General features: G+C 36.3%; 1 long non-coding RNA gene across 2 annotated transcripts; it reads right to left on the minus strand.

Moving 5' to 3' along the window:
• Positions 1-3,979: 3,979 nt before the first annotated feature.
• On the minus strand, positions 3,980-6,354 carry LOC113335808. Of its 2 annotated transcripts, XR_003353512.1 has the most exons (6): positions 6,057-6,354; positions 5,617-5,692; positions 5,298-5,527; positions 4,924-5,000; positions 4,508-4,619; positions 3,980-4,378 (listed from the first exon to the last, which is right to left on the minus strand). It is a non-coding gene; the product is annotated as an uncharacterized LOC113335808 (long non-coding RNA). The 2 variants fall into 2 exon arrangements; XR_003353511.1 differs by having other exon boundaries at positions 4,924-5,527.
• Between the last annotated feature and the right edge of the window lie 2,026 nt (positions 6,355-8,380).

Raw genomic sequence — 8,380 nt, forward strand, 5'->3', positions numbered from 1 at the left:
CTAAGATGTAATATCTAAGAGCAACTGCAGTCGTACGACTATACCCAAAGATCAAAGACCAAAAAACGGGACCAAATTTGAGTTTACTCTGTACTGTGACGCCACGGGATGAAGACCAAATTTGATCGAGCGGATAATTTAGTTACGTTTGAATACGGACGGATAATTCAGTTACGTTTGATTTGTGGGCGGAGATTTAAATTACGTTTGAGACAGGCGTAGGTTAAATTACCGCCTGACGACGGGCGTAAATATAAATTACGTTTCACGTGGGTCGGGGTTTTAAATCACGCCCGTTTGTCAGGCGGATGATCATCTCACCGTGCCAACGCACGTAAAATAAAATTACGCCTGGCGATAACACGTTTCTTTAGCACGTATACATACACAAGGGCGGAAGTATTCTAGTACGCCTGAATGGGGCGGAAGGACCATTGTACGTCTGCTAATGAGGCGTAAAAAAAATTTACGCCTGTGTGGGAGTGCTCTGTGATATGAGTTTGCAATTTCATTCTAGTAACTAGTGACCAAAACTGATTCATGAATGTTCTTATCTCACAAGCTTAGAAACAAATGTCAGGGTTCTATTTCGTAGGTCCGGAGATTCAATTCATAACTAACATCAGCACATTAGCCATGTTAATATTGCGGTGGTGCAACTCCTAGTCCTGAAACTGAGATGCTATAGGTTTGCCATTCATTGGCAGAGAACTTAAAAAGAATAAAAAAAGAAAAGAAACATCAGCTTACTTGATTAAATCTGCAAATCTACTGCAAAAATTTCACATACCCCTTGGTTACATCTTTCTCTTTTTCTTATTATTAAATCTCCCGGTAAAATAGTCACTGATTGTTCAGCAAAAATGCATATGTTACTGAGTATAGGGTAGGGCAAAGAGACTTACCAAAATCTTATCAGTATATACAACCAAAAGTAAATTTAAGATGATGTTGCTGACGATTCGCTAAAGGGACATCAAGCTAAAGCTAACACTGTTCTTCCACTAATGCCCCTGAATTTGAATATCTGACGCATCTTACACATTAATCATCAGAAGCAATGGATGATCCTTCATTGGGTTCTTCAGGATTTGAATTTCCAAGCATCTTCTGCAGTGACTCCACATCCCCAGCCTCAGACCCTCTGTGATGGGAGGGGCGTAAATTTGGTATCCGCCCCAGAGAGGCGTAAACCTGGTGTCCGCCCAAAAGAGGCGTGATTAATATCTCCGCCTGGCGACAAGCGGACTTTGGCGATCCGCCTCATCGGGCGTAGTTTTGGAATCCGCCTGTCTCATACGTACATTTGATGTCCGCCCATCAACAGGCGTAAATTTCCTCTCCGCCCGTTAACAAGCGTACTTTAAATTTACGCCCAGCAACAAGCGTACTTTAAATTTACGCCCGACTATATTAGAATTTGGGATTTGGTCGCGACCATATTTGGTCTGGAATTTGATCTTTGGTTGGGATTTGATATTTAGTCCGTCCCACTGTGTTACGATCTCATCCCAAATTTTTGGTTATACTCGCCCACTGTGGATGCTCTAAGGGCTATAAAATGCACCCTTACACAAGCTGTCACGAGGATGATCTCGTTACAGCACGACTCATGTTTAAATTAATCATATGTTGTCAAATGTCTCCACCTAAATATTGTCACTTTATAAATTCCAAATTGAGTTTGATTTCTCTTTTAATTTTTTCCTATTCTTTTTAAACCAATCATACGTTGCCAAGTGTCCTAACCAAAAATATCGTTTCACAAAATTCAAAAAAGACTTATTTCGGCCAATAGGAAACGAGGGTTTCTTTACTATTCAACGTCGTAGTTTTATTTGTCTAGGCCTTTAAGTCTTTAGATATCTAAGTAGAACTAGTGAGAGAGATGAAGTTGGTTGTTCTTGATGAAGATGATTTGAAAGATGAGAGTATAAGAAGAAGAGAGTAGAGAGTGATGAGTGTAATATTAGTGATTAATTTCATGTTTAATGATCCATAAAGAGAAGAAGAAATTAGTGAAGTATCTAGCTATAAATCACGAGTGTTTGAGAGGTTGATTGATTATGGAATAAGTAAGAAAAGAATTAATGGAGTTCTTGATGTTAGTGACTATATTTGATAGAATGGAAGGCATATAACTCAAGGTAACACTTACACATGATTTTTATATGTTAAATGATGAATTGGGTGTTTGTTTAATCTTTAGAAAAGATTGGAAACCATCATCATGATAGTCTTGATAATAACCATGATTTTATGTTTTTATTCTCTTGACATTAATTATGGTTTCTAGACAACTTAGGAGTTGATTTAGATCCATGTACCTTCTTATGAAATATAGTATATTGAATTATGAAACTATAGGAACCGTGTTTGATCAATTTGGAGTCCATATGAGTAAGATATAGCCATTTTGGTGGCTGTTATGAAATCTAGGCAAATCTTGTTATTGCTGTGAGAGAGTGTTTTCATGGATAAAATTAGGTATGATATAGACGTATTTGGATCCGTCTTAAAACACCAAAGTTGTATACGGAGATGTCACCTTTCCAAAGAACCAAGAACTGATTCATTTGAATCAAAATTGAGTGAATTATATCCCTCGAAATACGACTCCATGAGCTGAAAACAAGTGAATTGTTTCTCAAACTTTGGTGAAGACGATGAAGTGAGTTGTTGAGTTGACTCTGTGAGTCAAACCGAGTTGACAGTGTTGACTCAGCGAGTCAAACGAGTTAGACTAGCTGACTCGTTATTCAGACAGAGTTAGATGAACCGGGTTAGCGGGACGGTTTGACGGGATGTGCCAGGACAACTCACGGGCTAGGAAATAGGGTCAGATTCATTCTTTTGATGTTTTGGACCCCTTGTGGTCCAATTTAACGTTTGGTTCCTTCTGCAAAGTTGTAGGATTTTGCGTGTGCTTTCTGATGATACCCAATTTGACCCTATTTGGATAAGTAGATATTGTTTTATATCGAAATTACTTATTACCAGGTTATAAGACTATGAATAGAACTAAAACCATTGGTTATTTCACTTATTCTATAACTAGAGACTTGTATGATATTATATTTTGAACTTTCTGTGAGCCTATAGGCTAAATTCTTAGAGTGCTTGTGTGATTAACAGTTAATCTATATTAACAACGATCGACTCAAATGATGAAGTAGTGGATTGTAGATTTCAAGGTACATTTGACTTGTCATCAAATCAGGTGGGAACTTTGTAACCTTCTTGTAATCATTAAGCTTTCCTTTATCTGCGAGCATGATAAGACTTTACTATCTACGTTTATGATTGCAAGAACTTTGATGTATTGCTTCTGTGTTATTTTGTATGTAACGTATGTTATATCTGCATTTGCGATGTTTGCTATGAATGTGTTTGTGTGTGATATGCATTGTGAGATTTCCCTGCAAGGAGTGTCTGTGTTTCCCCACGGCTCTTATAGTCCAGAAGGGGCTATAAATGACGAATGAAGTCTGTTATAAAACATGATTTATCATGGTTTTCATCTGTTATTCGAACCGTTATTTATTTAGTGTGACTCTTTATAAATGACAAATAGAAAATGTTATTTAGTATGACGAATAAAATATGTGACTTTATGTCATGAATAGAAACTGTTATTTAATACCACGGTTACTATATGTTACATACAATAAATAAAAAATGTTATTTAGTATGACGAATAAAATATGTGACTTTATGTCATGAATAGAAACTGTTATTTAATACCACGGTTACTATGTGTTACATACAATAGCGGTTGATGTTTGTCATAACGGAGGCGCTAAATACCACGGTTATCATGTGTTGAATACAATAAAGGTTAATATCTGTAGCGAGGCATTACTATGAATAAATATACAAACGCCATTGATTCAGATTTTGTGAATCTGAATAATTCAGAATCAGATTTGGCCTGTGTAAGGTGGCGAAATAAAATTTTGATTTGAAAGAACAGTTAGAAATTAACTTTTGAATATCCAAAATAATATTCATAAAAATAGAATCTCTGCCTACAATTTTAAAATTAAATTCTAGCAACCCAAAATCACATATGGAACATTAAAACTAAATTCAATCGACTGACAATAAAAATGAGATCATAATTAATAAGGAAACCGAAGATTCGGCAGCTACCGTGCTCCCTGCTTCCTCGGGTGGAACTCCAGGTTGAGGAGTAACTTGGAATGCTGCTAAGATATAACATTTATATACAATCTTCATATAGTTTAACATTTAACCCACAAAGACTGCGCCTTCCTTGTACATTGCTAACTGATTGGTTCTGCCATTGGGTCATCGTTGAGAATCTTCATTACACAGCCTAGATGCATAAACTCACTTCAAAGCTCTTCCCCATCCACTGACATAAAAATACAAAAGGGATTGCATTAGTTGGATTCCAAGTAATATGAGAGAAATAGAACTGAAGTAGACAAGTAACACTTCAATTTTTTAATTCTTATTATATGATACAAGTATAGGTACATACATGAGAACCACTATGGACAGAGAACATCAGTCGAAGTGCATGGCAGTCCCATAAAATCTTGCTAGAAGATGTCACCAAGTGTTTCTCTTTGACAGACTTTACAATTGAATTTCTGGAATAAATCAAAAGATATGGACATTAAGACTTCAGTAAACACAATACTAAGATGAAACATAGTACCAATATTTCAATATGTAGTGTTGGATACATTAGACTAGATAACAAGCAGTACGAAACGCAACGCCAAAATAAACATATATAGTTGGTAGTTAACTAGTTGAAGTCTACTATATATTAATGAGCCAATAAATATTCTAATGAAGTAGGATTCACATATATAGTTCCATAAATTATTGAGCCAATAAATATTCTAACAATCTAACTAGATGGCGAGCTTAGCATTTTACGAAACTTACCCTTCTGCCATATCCAGTTCAATAGGCGCGCACCACTTCCGAAAAACCTTCAAATGCTCATTTGGGATCGACGAAACCTACAATAATATAAATAATCACTTAGGAAGGGTGAGTTTCAAAACAATAAAAAGAATAATATTCAAAGGACAACATTCTACTTCAGCTCCTAGGAAAATAGTTCCAAAGGTACCAGCAAAAAAATTCTGGAAATTAACTGTACAATTTTTTTTGTATTGAAACTTCAAGCAGTATCCGCGATAAATCAATAATCTACGCCTCTCAATAACACCATCAGATTAAAATTTTTCCCAGCTACGAAATAAAAAGTGGGCATTGAACCATAAATCTAACAGTTAGACATTAGTAGGAAGTACGTTCAGAGTTGTAGTATTGGTTCTCGTTCTCAATATCAATATCTTTCTCCTCTGGTTCCTCCTCAGAGTACTCAAACCCAGTCCATTTCGTCATCTTCACATGCCAACAAGAAATAAATCTTAAATGTTAAAGGAATCTTTAGTATTGGTTCTGGTTCTCAATACCAGCCTGGAACATCCTTCATGATTCTGTCTTTTCCTTTAGATACTTTTTCCGTTCGCTGGCGAATCTGAAATAAAGTTAGGTCAGGTTTAGTCCTGATTTCACATAGAAGTGTGTGATTGGACGGGTAAAGGGGATTGACAATGTAGATTTCACCTTTCATCCTCTCCCGCTTAAAGCACAGGGAGAATTGCTCTCCGGGAAGCATATTTCTCTTATTTGATCGAGTGCCCTGCATATCAGAATTAACATGTATGTGTCAGCACCGCTCCTCAGACAATACCAAGATTGTCCTTAAACAGACAGATTCAGTTCTAGTAGTGTTAAAACAAGAGTTATTAATTGTTCAAGTCCTTAAGAAGCAGCAAACATGAAACTCCCTGGCAAAGCATTTGACATTGAATAGTAGGTATCCATCAAAACTGGCACTAACAAGGTTATTTGGACAGATATTTTTTTCCCCTAGGAAAACAGGTTTTACTCAAAGTGCAAGTAGCCGTCAACAGACAATGTACACCCACATATACGCCATAGACAAGAAAATCAAAAGTGTCCAAACAGAGAAACCAGTACATTCAGAAGTTTAGGGTTTATACCAGATTTTCACACAGTGGATGTCGTCGATGATGAATCCATATCTTGAATCTTCAGATCGATAGGTTCTCATTCCCATTGAAACCCTAGGGTTTCAGGAGCTAAGTAACTTAATCTAGGGTTACAAAAAAGGGTTTGCTTCTGATTTCCGCTGGTACGTGGGTTTTGATTTTGAGATGGTGCTAAGATTTAGATTTGATTTGTGAGAGTGAATTTTGATTTCAGAAGAGGCAGGCGGACGAAAGATGAGAAAGAACAGAGGGTTTAGGTCTTTAAGATTAGATTGATGGAAAAAGACTCGATTGTAAGACTAGATTTGCTGACTGGATGCTAGTAAAGCCCAATTTATCGATTCCCACTGGTGAACCGGGTTACCACATTTTACAACCTAGCATTCTGATGGCTAGCCTTTTTTGGGCGCTCAAAGAAAGATTGGTGGTGGGCGTATATAAAGGAAAATATTTGTCGAACATATTCCGTGATTTAATGGGTCATTACAAAATCACACACTTACTAAAGTACCACGTTTAAGAATGACGTTTTTCCTGCGTTAAATGATGTGTTCAAATATTTTCTTATTATATCACGGATTTTGCTTGTAAAATTATAATAACGTGATTAATCTGTCATTTTAAAATGTCATTTACAACCCATTCTGGACTAGTGTTAGCTAAGTTAAGTAAGGCGGTAAATCATCCGTCGACAATATTATTTAGTAGGGCGGTAATTCATCCGTATGTTATATTATTATATCTATTTCTTGTAATAGGGCGGTAGTTCATCCGTTATAATAGTATTGTTTATTAATATATTAGGGCGGTAACTCATCCATTAGCAATCTTATCTTAGTAGGGCGGTAATTCATCCGTTATGATATTATATATACTATTTTATTTGAGGGAAATCACTCGTGTGCATATTATGCTTGTTTGACTAACTATTTGATCTTGATGGTAACATTCTGAACCATGGTTTGTATGGGCACTCTGTGTGGATGATGTTATTATTATTTATTAGGGTTGCTTTCGCGTCGTCTTTTCCAATGAGTTTGGCGAGGTTAGAGTGACACTTGATTCATGATGCATAAATCGCTGATTGATTAGTTTCTTCTTGTTTCTTTCAACTTATATTCCTTTAGAACTGTGAGGCATGTAGTGATTACTTGAGAGTTACATGTTTCCAGTGAGCACGCTTTTGGAATGATGTGCTCACTCGTTTCCACTTCAGTTTTCAGCTATCAGAAGAAAGGGTGCTGTGAAGATATCTGTTTTTGTAGTTTAAAGCGTTATCGAACTAAGTTATGTTCATGTATCTTTTCTATATATGTTTTCTTTATTTATTGTAAAACAACACACGATATACTTATATCATTTGAGAGTTCTTCATCTATTGATATCAGAGTGCTTGGGTTTAACAGTTTGGGTTTGATTTTAGTTCATTTTATGTAATTATGATTCTTAAAATCGTTGATCTGGAATTGATGCTTCAATTAGGTTGTAAACATATTAGCTAAGCAGGTTTAGTAAATGGGGCGTCACAAAAACAATGCCGGAAGCCACAGTAAAAATATCCCCCAATTAATTTATGCAGGGACGGAGGGAGGTGGGTGCAAATAGGGTCACTTGGATCCATCCAAATTTGAATGTCAATAGGAATGTATATGGGTTTTACACAATTGGAAAGTATTGATGGGTGCAAAATGTGCATGGATTTTATGTAATTTGAAAGTTATGGGGGAAAATATTAATACTAGCAAAATACATATTTCTATAGCGAATGTGTAAACTGATCATTTAAATCTTCTCTATTGTTTTCAACCCAACAAACTCTCTATGTGTAAAATTTCCTCGCCAAGATTGATGTATTCAAAATGAGATTTAGGGAAATTATTATTTTTATTTTTTTTGTGAATACTGAAACAAAATTTGTTCTACCCCATAGCATATAAATCCTGGCTCCCTCCCTGAATTTATGTATATCCCAATTACATATACTTTCTCAATATATTTTTGAATATATTTTTTAGACCATCAGAAGATCGAACCACTTTAGTACTTTGTTAAGGTAAATAGTTTAAAACTTATCTTGTGGATGTCTAAGATAAGAGCCAATCATTAGGCCGGTTCCTATGGGGGGTGGCTAACTCACCTATTTGCCATGCCAGGTGGCCTGGCAAACTGGCCGCGCTACTATGGGGAAAATGATAAGCGATCGAGTCTCCACCTAGCGGTCGAGACTACACCACTAGAGGTACCTCCAGGTCTAGATTACACCGCTAGCGGTTTAATCTCGACCGTCCACGGTCGGTGCTCTAGCGCCTATAAAT

This window comes from Papaver somniferum, unplaced genomic scaffold (assembly GCF_003573695.1).
Source record: "Papaver somniferum cultivar HN1 unplaced genomic scaffold, ASM357369v1 unplaced-scaffold_15, whole genome shotgun sequence".
Classification (NCBI taxonomy): Eukaryota; Viridiplantae; Streptophyta; class Magnoliopsida; order Ranunculales; family Papaveraceae; genus Papaver; species Papaver somniferum.